Genomic DNA, 19,092 nt, shown 5'->3' with positions numbered 1-19,092 from the left:
GCAGCGATGGAAGGAGGTGAAGGAGGTGGGAATAACACAGAGGGAGCGGAGGATGGGGGATGGAAGGGGATGAGTGTGAGGAAGAGGAAGAGGAGGGACAAAGGCGGATTGCGGCTGAGCTGAGGGACCCATGCTGTCAAACGCTGCCTGAATTCGCAGCCCCCAGCTGTGGGATCATCGCCCCCCCCCCCCAATCGCACTGGTGAGCGGGGAGGGGGAGCTCAGCCCAGATATCCCGGGGGGGGTCCCTGGGTTGGGTTTTTTGGGGGGATGTTTGGAGAATGAAGAAGTCCAAGGCTGAGTGGAAAAGGCCCCTTGGGGGGACACCGGGGGTGGCGGTGGCGACTGCCGGCAGAGGCAGCCTGGAGGAGCAGAGCCCTGTGTCCCCCAGGAGCCCAAAGTGGGGAGCCCAGAGAGGGGGGAGCGGCGCCATTGGCGGGAGCCTCAAGAGCCTGGAGAGGGGCAGGGGGGACTCCTTGGAGCCGCTGCAGCCCAGAGCAGAGAATGAGGGGAGAAGGGAGCCCGAGAGCCCAAACAGCCCCGGCATCCTGAAATAGAGAGAGTGAAGCCGGGGGAGCTTTTGGCATTGCTGGGACTGCCAGCAGCCTGGGCAGGGTGGGCACCTGGCACAAGGGGGACCCCCAATCCAAGCGTGACCCCCAGCAGCTGGGACAGGGGGAACCCCCTGAACACCAGCGGGGAGGGACCAGGGATGGGGAACTCCTGGGAGGCTTTTTCAGGGCTGAATCTTGGTGTTTGGGAGGTTTTTCTGGAGCCCAGGCGGCTGGTGACTTGTAGAAATGGACTCGGGCAGACAGACCTTCAAACTCAATGTGTGTTGGGGAAGATGAAACAGGAAAACTTTATAAATATGATTGTCTGGCAAAAGACTTTGAGAATATAGAAAGTATAAGGAAGATTAAAACGAAAGTAAGCTTTGAGATACCTCAGTTAGTGAACAACTGGAAAACAATGGCGTGGCCCAACTGAAGGTAATCCCCTTTTGATGAAACAATTCCCCCTGTTTGCAGGCAGATCCAGACCCTGGCAGCTCAGCAGAAGGGGTCCAAAGAGGAGTTTTTAGGGTTTAAAATGTAACACAGTATGGTGATGTAATGATACTTACAGGCTGTATGTAAATGCTCTAGGATTTGTATCTCGTACTAGATTGGTTGGTGAGAAATAGAATATTCAACACAGAAGAAAATTAATTGTGTTGTAATGGGAACGTTACTCTCTTATGCTCCTTCCTGTCCTACCCCCCCGACACTCCGACACCCAAGAGCATCTGGGGTTGGACAACACAGCTGGGTTGAGGGATATCCAAGAGCACCGGAACTGGCCAGAAACACCTAAAACTGTAATAGGTGATGTGAAACTAAAAGGTACGTTGTTGTCTTGTTGTGTGTGAGAGTGAGTCACACACAAAATCAGCCTCAGCTTCCCGGGCGGGTGGGAAGGGGGGCTGTGGAAAGAGGAGTGTGTGACCCACAAATAAGCCATTGTTCTCCTGGGTGTGCGGGGGCTGTGGCATAAGGTACAGGTGACCTGCAAAGGGGCCACTGTCCCCAGGGCGTGTGAGGGGGCCGTGGCTAACGAGTGTGAGTGACACACAAATCAGCCTCACAGGTGAACGGCACCGGAGGCAGCAGAGTCAGGGCCCTCCCAGGAGGCCCGGAGATACTGAGACCCAGAGGCCACCCCAAGGCGAGGGGGGGCCACAGGGACCCGCGATTCTCTGTCAACAGGGATCCACTCTGTGTCCTGAGGGTGGGAAAGAATGTGTGGAAGTGAGTGAGAAATAAAAGTGAGGGAATGTAAACGAATGAAAGTATAGGTAATGTATATTGTGTATTTTAAGCTTCACTCTATTTCCTTGGAGGGAGATGTATTGTATTGAAAGTAGTGTGAGAAAAAGATTTTTTATATTCATGAGTGTAGTTGAAAGAAAAGTGGTATTTAGGTTGTTAGTGAATTTGAAAACCAGAGGCAGACGAATAGATAAGATCTTGAAAAATGAGACAGAAAACCAGTAAGTTGGACACAGGGGAAAAAAAATAGTCCTTTGGGAGTTATGTTAGCTAGCAGAGATACAACTCCTTGCAAAAGGAGAAAATACAGGGTATGTAGTAGTTGATGGGAAAAAAATGCAAACTGTGGAAAACGGGAAATTACTGTTAAACTAGTAAGTTCAAACTTCTGAATTATATACTTTAAGAAGATCATGAGAATATTTAACACAAAATAAAGGAACTATATATACTGATTTAAGGTATGCCTTTACAATAGCACATTTCTTTAAAAAATTTGGAAAAGGAAAAAGATTACTTAATTCAAGAAGAAAAGGACTAGTACATGAGGAAGTTATTTTAGAGGTTTTAGAGGCATTACAATCACCTAAAAGAGATAGTTATAGTACATAATAAGAAACCCCCAAAGGGAAAGACCCCAGAAATAAAAGGAAATAATTTGGTGGATCACGAAACTAAGGAGGCAGCAGAAAATGGAGCTGAAAGAGTTATGTTAATATTAACTCCAAACCAAGAAAAACTGGAAATTCCAAAGTTTAGGGAAGCCGAGAAAAAAGAATTAAACAAGACTGGAAGTCACCAAGATAAATCAGGGAAATGGAAACTTCTTGATGGAAAACAATTACTTAATAAAATGTGCTTACTAGGAAAATATTAGAAGACAGGCATCAGAAAACCCACGGGGGTACTCAAGCTCTGTGTGATCATTTTTTAAGGAACTATGGGTGCACGGGGATTTTTGGAGTGGCCAAGCAAGTAACTGAAAGATGCGTGATTTGCCAAAGGATAAATAAAAAGGTGAAGAGAAAAACAACATTAGGAGGTTGCGAGTTAGCTAGTAGAGCACTTCAAAGTATCAGAGCAGAAGTTTAGATTTGCTAGGCTCTGGATTTATTTGTAAAAAAACCCCATTTAATATAGAAGAAAGAGATTATGCCATATGTTACACAGGAGATTTTAGAAGAATAAAAATCTTTAAAGTATCAGAAACACCCGGGAAAAAAAAAGAAAAGAAAAAGGGGAAATGAAAGGGAGGGGAAGAAGAGGAAAAATCAGAAAGAGAGTGGGATCCTCTGCAAGTCTTGCCCCCTCCATTTGCGGCCCAGGCGCCTGTCCCGGGTCCCGGCTCGCTGCCCGCCTCAGCTCCGCCTGCCCCGGTTTCCATCCCAGGTGCGGCCTCACTGCCCAGGGCAGCTCCACCTGCCCCGGCGCTGTCGCTCAATTTGTGTGCCCTGCTCCCACTGCCTGGCCCGCGGCCGCTCTGCCGGCCATGCTGGGGAGGATGGGGGTTGCTCTGTCCTGCCGCCTGCTCCGAGGTCACCGCGCCCACCGCACCCAGGGGCGGTCCCAGCCATCCCATCCCCGGCTGCCCTGCCCGTGCCACCTGTGCTGGGCACCGCCGCTGCTGCCGGGCTCTCCCACCTGCCTTTGATCTGCCAGCAGCTGCCGGATCAGCCGCCATCAGCCATGTGGGGGCTACCCACGCTCCGGACTCGGGCTCCACGGCAAGATCCACCTCTGGCGATTCCGGCAGCAGACCCTGCCCACACTCCCACCGAGCCTCGGCGGGATATCCTCCCCTCACCCCGTCCTGCTCTGAGTTACGGCCCCTTGGTTACCACAGCTCCGGCTGTTCAGGGAAACTCTGTCTCTCTAGAGGAAGCACATTATTGAAACACTAGGAGCACAGTTAAAAGACAGCCCTCTCCAAATTCTTTCCCAAAACACGGGAGAAAGGCTATAGAAGGTAAAAAAGTGAAAGAGTTAGATGAAGGGATTGCTCTATTTCCGTTTAGAGAGGTTCCCATGGGAGGGATGCGCTGCCCCGCCCTGCGGGAGCCACCAGCGCCCCTGCCGGCCGTGCCCGGAACTGCACCCAAGGGGAAAGCGCCGCAGCCCAAAGGCCGGGACTGGGTCCGGGCTCTGTTTGCTGTCAGTGCCGCAGCTGTTGGTGTTTGTTTGCTTTATTATACACACTAGTAAAGAACCGGTATTCCTATTCCCATATCTTTGCCTGAGAGCCCTTTGATTTCACTAGTCTAGAAATTTAGACGGAGGTGGTTTCCATTCTCCATTCCAAGAGAGGCTTTTTCTGCCTTCCCGAGCAGACACCTCTCTTGTAAAGCAAGACAAGCACCCACAGGCACTGAGGGGGGCTGCAGGAGGGGCACAAGAAGGCCCTGCAGCACTTGGGCACAAAGGCACAGCAGGTGAATGCAAGAACGGAGCAGCAAAAGGCCAAGCTGAAGGCAAAGGCCAGGGCACAGTTCCTACAGCCCCTGAGGCATCAACCCCAGGGCCCAAGGGGGCCCCAGCACCCAGGGCACGGGCTCGGCCACAAGCACCTGGCAGAGGCATTGCCCTCCTCACCAGGGGAGAGCCCACCCAAACAGCCCCTGGCAAGGAACCAGGGCTCCAGCTGCAGGGCACAAGGCCACTGCAAGCACAGACAGCAGCACCCTCAGGACCAGCAAGTCCACCCCTTGATGGACATGGATTGGCAGGGCTGTCCCAGCTCCCATCACACCAGGGACCCTCCACACTGCAGCCCTTGAGAACATTCAGGGTGGGTCTGCATTGAGAGGAGGCATTTCCTGATGGACACAGGGGCCTCTCAATCCACTCTGAATCTTAGACTGAAGGGGGAAAATAGTAAAGGAATATTTTAATTTTTAAGGGAATGAGTGGGAAAGATGAGCAGGTATGATTTGCTCAACCGCTATTAGAAGCTGTGGGGGATAGGTCTAAAATAAATGAATTGCTTTTTCTTCCTCCTGTGATTGTAATTAACTAGGAAGGAATTGGAGAGCTGGATTTTAATACTGTAAAAGGGATACAGAGGCTAGTTCTGTTCTACCTTTGTGCCAAAATGTGACAAGGCCCATGCTGATGTGAACCTCAAAGTGTGAGCAACCCCAGGGAAAGAGGGAAAATTAGATATGGAGCCTCTACAAATTACTTTAAAGCAACCAGGAGGAGGAATACCCTTGTTCCATGAGAGGGAAGCAAGAGCTTACTGCCTGAGATTGAGTTCCTGTTAAAGGAAGGGCTTTTGGAGCCAGAGATGTCTCCCTACAACACTCCTATCCTGCCAGTCAACAAACTGGATGGATGGACAGGAGGAGGAAACACAGAATTTTCAAGTGTTAAAATGAAGATTAACTGAGGCGGCTGGCCTGGGCCTTCCAGACAGGGAAAAAGAATTTGAATTATAGGTGGATATTAAACAGGGTCATGCGAAAGGAATTCGTGTGCTAAAATATTTAACCCTATATAGGATCTCCTATAGTTCAAGTCTGGCGTCAAGTTAAAGCTCTGACAACCAAAAGAGCCTCTAAATAGATGAGCAGGGCTCGGTTATTTCAGTATGAAACTTGTCCAATGGCACAGGATTTAGAACTGAGGACAGGGCAAGGGTTTAACCCAGCCTCCTGTTTGAACAGCCTGGAGAGGGGCTGGCAAGGAACCCAGGACTGCACTCAAGGGACAGAGCTCCAGACCCAGGCTGGGACAGATTGATGGGACATTCCCTGGCCTAAGGGAGAAAATGTGTTTGTGGATGGCTCTGCAAGGGCAGCAGAAGGGAAAAGAGCTACAAGACAGGCTGTTATTAAGGAAGGAAAATCAGACACAGCGCAGGTCACTGCCCCATGCTCAGCTCAACCCGCGCAGCTGTGGCTGCTTGTGAGAGCCTGGCACTGAAATGCCCTGAGCAGGAAGGCTTCAACATCTTCTGCTGACACCATGGCACCTAACAGGGGGGCAAAAGCAATTCTCACTGCTTCAGCAACCACTGGAGCAGATATCAAGGCACATTCTCCCACAGGAAGCTGGGCTGGCACACAGCCTGCCCTGGCACTTTGCTGCTGCCAACACCCAGCAAGGACATCGGCTCCTGCCTAAGGAGTGCCAAGCAGCACCACTGGTGGCCAAGGGGCCCATGCCAAGTGTCCCTGAGGCCAGAAACAGCTGCCAGCACAGCTCAACACGGGGGGACCCCTCAGCCTGGCCTCAAGGGCTCTGAAGCCCCGCAGATTTGCACTTCCCGCCTGCAGCAGGAGGATGGGAGGCCGCCCCTGAGCCTGCCCTGAAGGCAACGCAGCAGCAGCCAGGGCTCCACAGCGGGCCAAGCCCCTGCACCTGCCCACAGATCCTCACCTGGAATCCTCTGCAATCCTGGCCACCCTCCTCTGCCATCTCCAGCCACTGGGGCCAAGCCTTGCTGCCACTGCTGCAGCTTCAGCGCTGGCTGGGCCTGCACTGCCACAGCTGCTGGGGAACACCACGGCACAATTCCACTCTGGGGCTCACTGACACCCACACTCTGGGCTGCCTGCCATTGCACTGCTGCAAAATGTACCGATTTTGTTCCTTTTAAATCTTATTTCTCTGCTCAGGCTTGGTTTGTCTTTGCCTTTGGGAAATTGTGGAGTATTTTATTAAGAGTTGGTTGGCTGAGAAAGGCCATACTGACTTAATGCCACTGGTTAAGCTTGAAAGGGAGGTCAGCAGTCTCTGATTCAGTGACTGCTGACAGGCAAGAATACCGGATGGCCTTGCTGCAACATGAGGAAAGGGAGGTGAGATTAGTCCTGAATATCTGCAGAATGTAACAGAAGAATAAGCACAAGAATGTAGAAGTAGGTGTAGTTGCTGATATGTAACTAACCAATCCTGAGCTCAACTTTTGCAATATGTATGAAGCTTATTAAGAACTATATTTAACCCGCCATATTCGATCAATAAATCGGACTTGGATGAACCAACTGGTGTTCTGGGTCTCCTTCCTCCGACAAATGGTGGAGAATGCGGGCAAAAGGCAGCATTCTGAACGTTCGCTCTTTTGGATTATAAATTCGCCACGGTCGAGGAAGTTGGGTGAGAGTCCTTGCAGCCGGGACGGTGCCAGATTTTAAAAGCACCCTTGAGGATTACAAAAGGTATCTCAAGTCTCTACGTGTCACACGAAGCCTGGAAGGGCTGCAACAGCGCGCGCTGATATATAGGTATGGATAGGCAAGCGACATACGGTCCCTTCTCCTCATATTTAGATAGGCCAGGAGTAAAAGGGATAGATTTAAAAAAGGAATTACCAGGGTTATTACCTTATGGTCATTCTAAAGAAATTTTTGCTAATTTACATACAGTTTATGAGATAGTAGAGTGGAAAAAGTTTGGGGATATCCTGTGGGATACAGTGTTAGATGATGATAAGTCAGCAAAGAAATTTGGCAAGTTATGGCGGGTGGTGTATAATACGTTACTTCAGCAGGTTTCTGAGAGAAAGGCAGCAGAAAGAGTGACAGAAGCTCATAAGAAGAATATAGGGTATGGTCGTGAGGATGATCCCTTAGTACCCTCTGTAACTCAGATACTTATGCCTAAGGGTCCCCAGCAAAATGGTGTGGGAAACTTTCCCTTAGATACAGTGGAACCATCTGCACCCTTCCTGTCAGAGGGGGAGGGCGAGTTGGATGGTGGAGGCAAGAGCAAGCCAGCTTTGCCTCCGCCGCCAGCTTCAGGCGAGTTGGATGGTGGAGGTAAGAGCAAGCCAGCTTTGCCTCCGCCGCCAGCTTCAGGCGGGTTGGATGGTGGGGGTGGGAGCAAGCCAGCTGCGCCTCCGCCGCCACCTTTGCCTCCGCCGCCTCCCCCGAGCGGGCCGGCTCCGGTGGGGGGGCCGCTTCCCCCGCGCGAGCCGGCCTCAGCAGGGGGGCCGCTTTCCCCGCGCGAGCCGGCTCCTGCTCCACCGCTTTCCCCGTGCGAGAACTCGGTCTCTGTACCGAAGTGCCAGCAGCATAGCACCCTTAAAGGGCCAGATCCCATCCCAGGGGCACACCGTGATCTATGGGGGGAGATGGCTAAACAGAGGAGGGAAGCTTGGGCTGCTGTGGCAAAAGAAGCAATGCAAATGGGGGATGGCGAGGCGGTGGAAATAGTTTCTAATCTTGCATGTCCGGTTACATACACACCACAGTATGATGCACAGGGGAACCTTACACATAATATAGCAGAATATAATCCCTTAGATTGGAAGTTGTTAGCCCAGTTACGTTCTACGGTTAGTTAGTTTGGAGTAAAAAGTGAACCTGTTAGGCAAATGCAAGAGTGTTAGCTACTTTAGGGGCAAATTGGACTATTGAGGAAGCTTTAGAGCGAATGGCATTAATGCCAACAGCTTCACAGGCATTTATAGCAGAAACTTTAAAGGAATTAGGATTAGGGTTACAAAAGCAAGCAGACTCTACTCAAAATCAGGTGTTAGCTGCTCAGAATCAGGTGTTAGCTGCTTTTGCTCCTCTCCGAAGCGGCTCACTGGCGGACACGTAGAGCTCGAGACCGTTCATCAAGGGTTACTGATGCAGCAATGAGGGACATACGCGCCCAGATACAAGTAGCCGCCGTGACATCGGAGACACCAGCTGCCGACGCAACATCGCTGTCACCTCCTGTCTGCAACCACCAACAGCAGAGAGCCTCGATTTGGACTTATCAGCAGCAGTAGACGTCACACTAATGATGAACCGGCCTGAGAGGATACAAACTGGAGTAAAGGGTCCTCTTATATTAAATGGATAAAGATGTGGAGCATTGTTATTAGGACGTTCTTCAATAACTACGCTGGGATTATTTGTATTGCCTGGTGTTATCGATGCGGATTATACAGGGGAAATACAAATCATGGTTTACACCCTTTATCCTCCTATTAAAATAACAAAAGGACAACGCATTGCACAATTAATACCACTATCACAAATGACATCTGGTATACCATCATTTACTGGACAAACGCGGGATGAAAAGGGTTTTGGCTCTACTGGTGTTACACTTTTAACTGTGGATTTACAAAATAGACCAAAACAAAAAGTGGAAATTACCCATGGACATCAAAGCATAACCCTTTATGGATTATTGGATACAGGAACAGATACCAGCATTATTTCTCCAGAAGCATGGCCACAACATTGGCCTCTATTCCCAACATCAAATATGCTCACCGGAGTAGGAGGATTTACATTAGCAAGTAGATCACCACTTTTGTTAGTGTGTATTGATGATTAACAAGTATCTGCTGTGTTTTCAGTTGTTCAATTACCACCTACAGTTTCTTGTTTAATTGGAAGGGACATTTTAACACAATTGGGAGTGGTGTTAACTAATCATCACCCTTTAGGGTAATTGCCATTGCTTGGACTTTCCCCATTCCACTCACCTGGAAACCGGACACACCAGTGATGGTTAAGCAATGGCCATTAAAAGGGGAGAGTCTTATGCATGCCCAAGAATTGGTAAAGGAACAATATTCACAGGGACACTTACGACTTTCTACGAGCCCTTGGAATACACCTATTTTTGTTATCAAGAAGAAATCAGGGAAATATCGTTTGATACATGATTTACGGGCTGTAAATGAACAAATGGAACCTATGGGTGCTTTACAGCCTCGTCTTCCAAATCCAGCTATGATCCCAGAACACTGGCCACTTTTAATTATTGATCTAAAGGATAGTTTTTTCACTATTGGGCTGCATCCTGATGATATGAAGAGATTTGCTTTTACTTTACCGGCAATAAATCGTGGAGAGCCAGATAAAAGATTTGAATGGACGACTCTTCCGCAAGGCATGCGGAATTCCCCGATGTTGTGTCAGCTTTATGTTGATGCTGCATTACAGCCACTACGTCGTAAGTGGCCAGCAACTATAATATATCATTACATGGACGACATTTTGCTTGCACAGCAACAACCATTCTCCTCTCTGCAGATTGACAGTATTAGAGATACTCTTTCAGCATATTCGCTTGTTATTGCTGCTGAGAAAATTCAGACCACCACACCATGGAAATATCTGGGATGGACTTTAACGGATCAAAAAGTAATACCTCAAAAATTGGAATTACAATTGGACATTAAAACTTTGCATGATGCACAGAAGTTGCTGGGAGATTTGCAGTGGTTAAAACCTATTGTGGGAATACCAAATCATTTATTAGAAACCCTGCGGCCTTTGTTAAAGGGTATTGATCCTACTACTCCTGTACACCTGACAAAGGAGCACCACCTTGCCTTGCAACAAATTAGTAATCGTGTACAACAGGGATATGTGTCTCGTCGACAACTCGACTGCCCTATTGACCTTACTATTTGGAATAGTCCTTGCCATTTGCTTGGTGCTCTCTCTCAACAACAGGAAAAAAAAAAAAAAAAAAAAAAAAAGAAAAAAAAAAAAAAACGGGGGAGATACGAGTTCTGGAATGGTTGTCACCATCACTACAACATAAGAGAACAATATTCTCAAAAATTGAACAATTGGCTGTTTTAGTCAAAAAAGGGCGTCTCAGAATTATTGAAGTGGATGGTCGAGAACCTGCTACCATTAGATTGCCTATGGAGAAAGAGACTTTGGACTCGTACTTGATTAATTCAAAGAACTTGCAGGAAGCATTATTAGCATCATCTGCTAAAGTAGAAACCAGCAAATTAGTGCCTAAAGTTTTGCAATGGATGACAGAATGGAACTGGATTACTCGACCATTGAGAGAAGAACGCCCTATAGAAGGAGCTATTACAGCTTTTACAGATGCGGGAAAGAAATCAAGGCGTGCTGCTGTCACCTGGCAAGAAAAAGGACAATGGAAGCATCAACTTCTTACAGCAGATCCTGCAGATAGTTTACAAACTTTGGAATTGTTGGCAGTAGTATGGGCAGTGTCTAATTTACAGGAGCCTTTAAATGTGGTCACATACTCTATGTATGTTGCCGGAGTAGCCAGGCGAATAGAGGAAGCAGCAATTAAGGAAGTGAATAATAAACGATTGTATGAACTATTGATACAATTAAGGAAAGCTTTACGAGAAAGAAGTGCAGCGTATTCTGTGATTCATATTAGGAGCCATAAATGGTCTGAAGGTTTAGGAGAAGGGAATGAACGTGCAGACAAATTGGTTACTTTACCCATTGATAACTCTTGTCCTATTGACAAGCATACATTGGCCAGAGAAGCACATAGCAGATATCATCAAAATGCAAGAGGGCTTGCAAAACATTTTGAGCTGAGTTTATCAGAAGCTAAAGCCATTGTTAGAGCATGTCCAATATGTAGTTATCATAATGAGGGAATAGGTTTAGGCATGGGAGTTAATCCTCGAGGTTTGGAAATAAATGAAAAATGGCAAATGGATGTTACACAGGTACCTAGATTTGGTAAAGTTAAGTACGTGCATGTCACTGTAGATACATATAGTCATTACATATGGGCTACGGCTCAGGCAGGACAAAAAGCTACACATGTTATTAGGCACCTGTTAAGTTGCTTTGCTGTTATGGGAGTTCCAAGAAGCATCAAAACGGATAATGGTCGAGCTTATGTGTGTGCTAGGGTCCAGAAATTCTTAAATCGGTGGTCCATTAAGCATGTGACAGGTATTCCACACTCTTCTGCTGGACAGGCAATAGTGGAAAGAGCAAACGGTACCCTTAAACAGTATATTGAGAAGCATCAAGACTTAACAGACCCACAATCATGTTTGGCTAAGGTTCTGTATGTGATCAATCATTTATGTATTTTTGGAGAAGATGATACCCCTCCTGCGATTAAACATCATCCAAGGTCAGGTCAGGAAATTAAAACTCGACTACAGGATTATGGGAAAAACCTGCAAAAGTATTATACTGGGCTCGGGGATATCTTTGTGTTTCTTCACCTACAGGACCTTTGTGGGTGCCTGCTAAGTGGACTAAACCTGTTTTTGATGCAGCCTCTGGTGGACCGTCTCACAGAGGAGGACAAGGAGCTACTGGGGAAGAAACTGTTTCTAATCCTACGATCACTACTGTTATAGTTGAAGGGACACTTGAAAGCGGTGGACAGAGCACTGACATGTCACTATCGGACGGCCCAGGAGCTGATTGGTTTTATTGAACAAATCCAGCAAAGGAACATTGCCTTGACTGTTATGATCCACATTGTGCTGCCTGGATAGCTTTACGTTGTGGGGGTTGTGATAATACTTTTTGGATAGAACAATCATTATTATGGGATTTATGGTGTCACACTTGTGAGCACGAGCACACGTGGGGTAAAAACTGGCAAGATGAATTAAGGAGACAAACAGGGCAAAATGCATATATAGCTTTAAATCTTTATGAGTCTCCTGAACAAAAAATTCTTGCTTATTATCATTGGGAAGTACAATGTGTTGTAAATAGAATTGAGGTTCAAAGTAAATCACGTATAGTCTCTGTAAGGTGTAGAAAATTAGTACCTTTAACGCAACGTTCGATTGTAGGGCCCTTCAGGGGGAATCCTGAAAGAGCATTAGATCATTGCATTGAAAAATTACAAAAATTAAGTTTGAAAGTGACGGGACCAGTGAAATTAGGAGCAGCAAAACTGAAAACTGATTAGAAAAAGAAGGCTAGAAAGGGAACAACCTCTTCTAAATAAGGCTAATTAGTTTTCTATGATTAGGACAATTTTACAGTTGTGGGACCCTCGGGACAAAATAAAATACGCCTTGCGCTAAAGAAAGAGCTTGAACTATTAGCCTTATATAGTAAGAAAGGTGAAGAGGCTTTGCAATCACCACCATTAAATTGGTTGCATTGGGTCGAAGAGACAGATTTTTATACTGGTCCTTACTTACATTCACTTCCTTGTTATGTTTGCAAAAGGGATGCTGATAAGTGCTATGCATGGATAGCTTTGCTTTGTGCAGGTTGTAATAAGATTTATTGGTACTCACAAAAGACAATAGCAAATTTATGGTGTAGACCTTGTTTTGGGAAGTGGATTCGATATTCTTCCTGGTATAGAGCTCTTGAGCAAAGTACTGGTCTACCAGGAAGGTCAGGATTAAAACTTTATGAGAGTACAGAACAAGTGGCCATAGCATATATAAGGTGGAAATTACAGCAAGTACTTAGGGAGCTTGAAATTACTACATCCTCACGCATCATAGCAGCTCGCTGTAAAGCTGATTTGCCTTTAAACTTACCTCACGCTATACCTGTAAGCAAGGATGCTGATTTGGAATTAGATCAGTGTATTCAAAAATTGACTCAGCCTTACAATAGACATTCTAACAAACCAGGGAAAAGACAACGAAGAAAGGAAAAACAGAGAAAGCAGAAAGAAAAATGAGGTTTGTTTTTATACTGCTCAATGCTGTAGCGAGTGAAGTAATAGGGATAACACGTTCCAGTCAGCCAAGAGAAAATCTATGGGTAACACTTGCTAATCAAATTAATCAATCATTGCTTTGTCTTAGTCTTGGAGGAATTACTAATCCATTTCGAACATGCTTGGTAGGACTTCCAGTGTGGTCTCCTGGAGAATTTTGCAGTTTAATAAGTAATCGAACTTTATGTATGTCTAACATGTCAAACATCACATTGCCAGTGCAGCAAGGGTATACTGCAGGTCAGAGTGATGGCTATCGCCAATGCTTACTAATCCAATCACTTAACACCTTTTTGCATTCTCCTCCTGAGGAATTGGATCTTTTTGGAAGTGCAAATGCCAGTATGCCTAACACTACAGCTGGAGGATAGTTTAGTTTCAAACCCTTGGATGTTCAAAATTTAAATCAACCTAAAGAAACATGGGCCACCTTAGATTCATCCCTGAATTTGAGTGAATTCTCTCCACAGTATTACAATCAATGTAACAATACAAAAATCACGGCACCAATGAAATTACCTACAGGAATATTTTTAATTTGTGGAGACAGGGCATGGAATGGTGTACCAGCTAAGCCACAGGGTGGACCCTGTTATTTGGGAAAATTGTCCTTGTTTCATCCTAATGTGTCCTTGCTAATGCAGCTCAGTCAAACATCAAACAGGAAAAAGCGTAGTATACATGACTTGGACTGCAGCCAGATTGGAGATCCAAAGTTTTGGGGTACATTCAGACAAGTAGTAGTTTCAACTATTTTACCAGGAGGATCTGCCAATAAGGCTATAAATTTAGCAAAGCAATTAGGGTGCTGGGCAAAAACTGAGCTGAACGAGACATCCCAAATTCTAGACATGTTAACTGCAGATGTGCAGAGTGTTAACCATGCTGTTTTAAAAAAATAGAGCTGCTGTAGACTTTTTGCTCTTAGCACAAGGGCATGGATGTGAAGAATTTGAGGGAATGTGTTGTATGAATTTGTCTGATCATTCGGTGTCCATTCATACTAAGTTAAAAGAACTACAACAGGGACTTCACAATCTCAAAGAAGAAGAAGGTTTAGGAATTGACGAATGGCTTAAAGGCTTAGGGCTTGGACCATGGCTAAGGAACATTGTGACATATGCTATCGGCTTACGGGGTGTGATCTTAATGTTTTTGCTTATTTTGCCTTGTATTTTTACTTGTATTCAAAACATGGTTAGCCATATGATAGCAAAAATGCAGACTAGTCTCCTTGCACAAGAAGAAAACGGGGGAAATGTGGAGGATTTTATTAAGAGTTGGTTGGCTGAGAAAGGCCATACTGACTTAATGCCACTGGTTAAGCTTGAAAGGGAGGTCAGCAGTCTCTGATTCAGTGACTGCTGACAGGCAACAATGCCGGATGGCCTTGCTGCAACATGAGGAAAGGGAGGTGAGATTAGTCCTGAATATCTGCAGAATGTAACAGAAGAATAAGCACAAGAATGTAGAAGTAGGTGTAGTTGCTGATATGTAACTAACCAATCCTGAGATCAACTTTTGCAATATGTATGAAGCTTATTAAGAACTATATTTAACCCGCCATATTCGATCAATAAATCGGACTTGGATGAACCAACTGGTGTTCTGGGTCTCCTTCCTCTGACAGGAAATGAATTTTAAAGATTTTATTTAAGGGGTGTCATACCAATCAATGGAGATGAGTTTAACACCTGAACAGACTGGGAATACCCAGCAGCAAACAGCAACCAACAGCTACCCCAGACACTGCCCCCGGCAGAGCTGGAGACACCTGGGCTGGAAAAGGCTGAGAAGGAAATCCAGGAGTGTGTGGAGACCGAATTCACACATCAGAGGGGAAGGAATCCAGGTCCAACAGGAAACCAAATGCTAACAACTTACACAACTTGGAAGCAAGGAACATTAAAGCAGTGGATTTAGATTGGTTCTACATAAAGTTTAGGAAAAATCGAGTAAAACTCACATGGCATGGAACGATTTTTTCTGCACAGCTGGTCTATTTGTGAAAGAAATAATTTCTGTTGCACATCCAGGCCAGAACGAAGGAATGCCTTGACTCTCTAACACTAAAGAGATTCTTGGAGAGTTTTTGTTTTCCCTGCAGTTTCAGTGACAAAATTACAACACGAGAAAATTTTTTCATTACATTCCCACTTAATGTTGTCAGGTAGGTTTGGGACAGAAGTGTGAGAATCAATTTTTGGTCTGGGTTTTTCCATGTTCTCCTTTATGTAGCTTTTGCAAAACTGAAGAGCTTTAACCGTAATATTTTGAACACCTAAATAGTTAATACTTCTTAAAAAAAAGCAGATTCTGGGGGGGGCCACATGTGACTCACCAGATGGCTGCCCTGGAAGAGAAGCTTCATTCCAGGCAGCCTGCAGAGCAGCTTTAGAAATGCAAATGAACACTGCTGGGCAAAGTGTGGACAATGCACCTGGGTCTCTTGCCTGGGGCAGGAATTGGGCTGATTCCCTCTGCCCCTCACCCCAAGCTCTGCCTGCTGGCACTGATGGAATTTGCCCAGCTCAAGGCAGAGCCCAGGGGGAGGATATCTGACCCTGCAACACAAACGGGTGAAGCTGCAAAGGGAAACAGCAAATGGAGAATGTTGGGAAAACTTCACTATAAACAAATGGGGGGAATCAGCCCTCAGCCCACTCCAACATGTGCTGTCACTGTCTGTGTTATATAGGGTATATTAGAGCACTGGGGATTTTTTGCTACCAAAAATTCAGGGAAATCAGCTGGGAATCCAAGGATTTGATGATTTAATTAGAGAAAAGCAGTCAATTGATGCAGCCCTGGCTGGAGAGAGCCGCCAAAAACAGGGAAAAGATGAACGGCCAGCAGAACAAATCCTACAACACCATGGACCAGCCGCGGGGAACTCGAACCAATTCATATCAGGAGCCACAGAACCCATTTCTCATTTCAATGGCATCATTAAATTACAAGCTCTGCTCAGAATAACCAACCAGACAGCTCCAGCTCCTGACCTTCCTGCCGACCAATCCACTGAAATGAGGAACACAACACTTAACCATGGGATGGGATCAGATCATCTGTTAGCAGAAAAATAGGGGTTTGTGGAAAATTAAATGACTCAAACTCCTGTTGGCAAAGAGATGACAAAGGAAAAGTCGTGAAACAGATAACAAAGGAAGCAAGAAAGCACCTCATGCTCCAGGCCAAACGTCGAAAGGACAGGAATGGGACACGGTTTTGTGGCTCCCTGGCAGATCATGGGTTAAAAGAATGCTGTTTCTCCTCTGATGTGCTGCAGCAACTCTCATCTTTTTACCATGCTCCACACCTTGAGAGTGCAGCTCATTCAGCAGCTGAGTGAGGGGCCAGGGATTTGTAGATAAGGAAGCAAAGGGCGAAACCATCAGCTTCATTAAATGTAACCACTTAGAAGGACGGCCTCTCCCTCGCTAAATTCCTGAACTTCCAGGAGAACAAAGCCTTTACAGAGCCGTGAAGGTCGGCTGTTATACAAAAGTGGGGGTGCACATTAACACGGACATGTAGTTGGCGGATCGGGAGGTCTGAACCTTCCAAGTACCTCAGCCAGTGGGCAAATGGAGAGGGAGATGAGGCCGGGAAAATGAAGATAAAAAGGAGGCTGCGAACTCCAACAATGGCAGAGAGCGCACGGCAAATGCCCCACGGCCTCTCCCTCTGCTCAGCAATAAAGTCACTTTTACAGGACTCCTCTGTCTCCTCTGCGCACAGAAACCTCCGGCCACGGGAATTTCCCCGCACAGCCCCGGGCACGGGGCAGCCCCCTCTGTCCCAGCCACAGCAACCGGGCCGAGCCAGCGCTGCTCCGCCAGCGGCTCCTGCCGAGGCAGCGGCCGCAAGGAGACCGCGGGCAGCCGCTCCCGCAGCGCCCTCACGCCAGCGGCAACACGGGCCGGACACGGCACAACGAACCCGCCCGAGCCCCCTGCCGCCCCCGAGGCCCGCAGCCAGCCCCGAGCCCCCGCACAACCCAGCGCGGCTCCCACCTGCGCTGCGGCCGCCTCCGAGCTCCGCCGCCGCCTCACCGCGCTCCGGCTGCTGCAGCCGCTCACGGACCCGCACACACGCTCCGACAATGGCGCCGCTGCCCAGCCACGGCCGCCCTCAGCCCGCCACCGGGGCCCTGCTCCGCCCCGCTCCCACCAATCAGCGCGCCAAACCACGACTGACGCCACCATCGCCCAATCCCAGCCAGGGGCGGGCTCTGCACACGGCACAGCCCCGCCCCGCGCTCTCAGGGCGCCCCGGGCTGCGTGAGGGCAGAGCCGGAGCTGAGGAACAGCCCTGGAACGGGCCCGGGCCCGAGGGGATTGAGCTGAAAACACAAACAAACTTCTCCGCACCTCCCGCCACGGCTTTCCCGGCACTGCGGCTCCGGTGGCTCCGGCTCAGCGGGAAGCCCCGGAGCATCACTTCTCCTGCCCCTAATTAGGAGCATCATTGCATCGCTTTGATTTCCCCCAAAAAGGGAAAACCGCCCCAAAGCCCTGTGGATGAGTGGGAGATGGGAGAGATTTCTGACAGAAAACTCCTAAAACTCAGAGCAGGATAATGAGAAGTAAGTGAAGATCCTTAATTCCAGCTTTCCCCCACGCCTCCCTCCTTCCAGCTGCACCTCCTACCCCGGCAGTGCCGCAGACAGGGAATGGGGCCAGGCTCAGTTCATGCCCCGGGGCTTCTCCCTCTGCTCAGGGACAGGAGTCATTCCCCTGCTGCACCCTGGGCTCTCTCCCACCGGAGACTTCTCCAGGAATTTCTCCAAGCTGAGTCCATCCCACGGGGCACAGCCCCCTCCAAGTGCTGCAGCGTGGGTCACTGTGCCCCGGGGTCAGTCCTGCCAGGACAGGCTGCTCCAGCGGGGCCCTCTGGCCGCGGGGTCACAGCCTCCTCTCAGGCATCGCCGTGCTCCAGCGTGGCTGCTCCGGGGGCTGCAGGGGGATCTCTGCACACCCATGGATCTGCAGGGGGATCTCTGCATCCCCGTGGATCTGCAGGGGGATCTCTGCATCCCTATGGATCTGCAGGGGGATCTCTGCATCCCCATGGATCGGCAGGGGGATCTCTGCATCCCCATGGATCTGCGGGGGGATCTCTGCATCCAAATAGATCTGCAGGGGGATCTCTGCAGCCCCATGGATGTCTGCGTCCGGCACCGCCATTTTTGCAGTCACGAGGAACAGGCTGAGCTCTGCCTGAAGCTCTTCTCACATTCCCCACGCCTTTCCCAGCCCAGGGAAACTTTTACCCTTTTACCTCCTCACAGCTCCCCAGGCTGGGTTTGCAGCCCCTCCACGTGTGGGATCTCTGGAGCTCTTCCTCCCCGTTGGATTCCTGTACCATGGAGCCGTTCCAAATGGCCTCTTCCACGAGGTTCTGTGGCAGGGATTTGTTCTCCCTGGTCTCTGTCCACAGCTCAGTGCCTGGGGGAGGAAGGACAAGGAGAGGGAGAGACAGGGAGAAGGGCAAAGGAAAAGGCAGGAGGAGAGGAAAGAACAAGAAGGAACAAAGGAGGAAGGAAATGGGAAAGGAACATGGATGGATGAAGGACAGAATGAGGAGAAGAAGGAGGGCAGACAAGGAGAAGATGGGATTTGCCTCCATGCCAGAGGGAAGGGGAAGGAGATCCCCCCAGTCCATCCCTGGCAGGATGGCGTTGGCAGTGAGGCTGTCCTGCAGCGATGCTGGGCTGGGAGATGGAGCAGCAGAGAGGGGAAAGGGGCAGTGATTCCTCCTGCCCTGCCTGGCTGTCCCAGCCTGGAGCGTCCTGGCGCTGCCGAGGCCCTTGGAGCGTCCGGCACTCCGGAGCCCGAAGCTCACGGCTGCTTTATAAAGCTGACAAAGTCGGCAGGAT

General features: G+C 48.3%; 1 pseudogene; it reads right to left on the bottom strand.

Moving 5' to 3' along the window:
* Window positions 1-18,053: 18,053 nt before the first annotated feature.
* The window catches only part of LOC128949489 (serine/threonine-protein kinase PAK 3-like), a 162,284-nt pseudogene continuing 161,245 nt past the window's right edge, over window positions 18,054-19,092 (bottom strand).

This window comes from Melozone crissalis, unplaced genomic scaffold, assembly GCF_028551555.1.
Source record: "Melozone crissalis strain CALT ecotype California unplaced genomic scaffold, PUWL_Pcris_2 ptg000244c_1, whole genome shotgun sequence".
NCBI lineage: Eukaryota > Metazoa > Chordata > Aves > Passeriformes > Passerellidae > Melozone > Melozone crissalis.
This window is presented reverse-complemented; position numbering and strand designations above follow the sequence as displayed.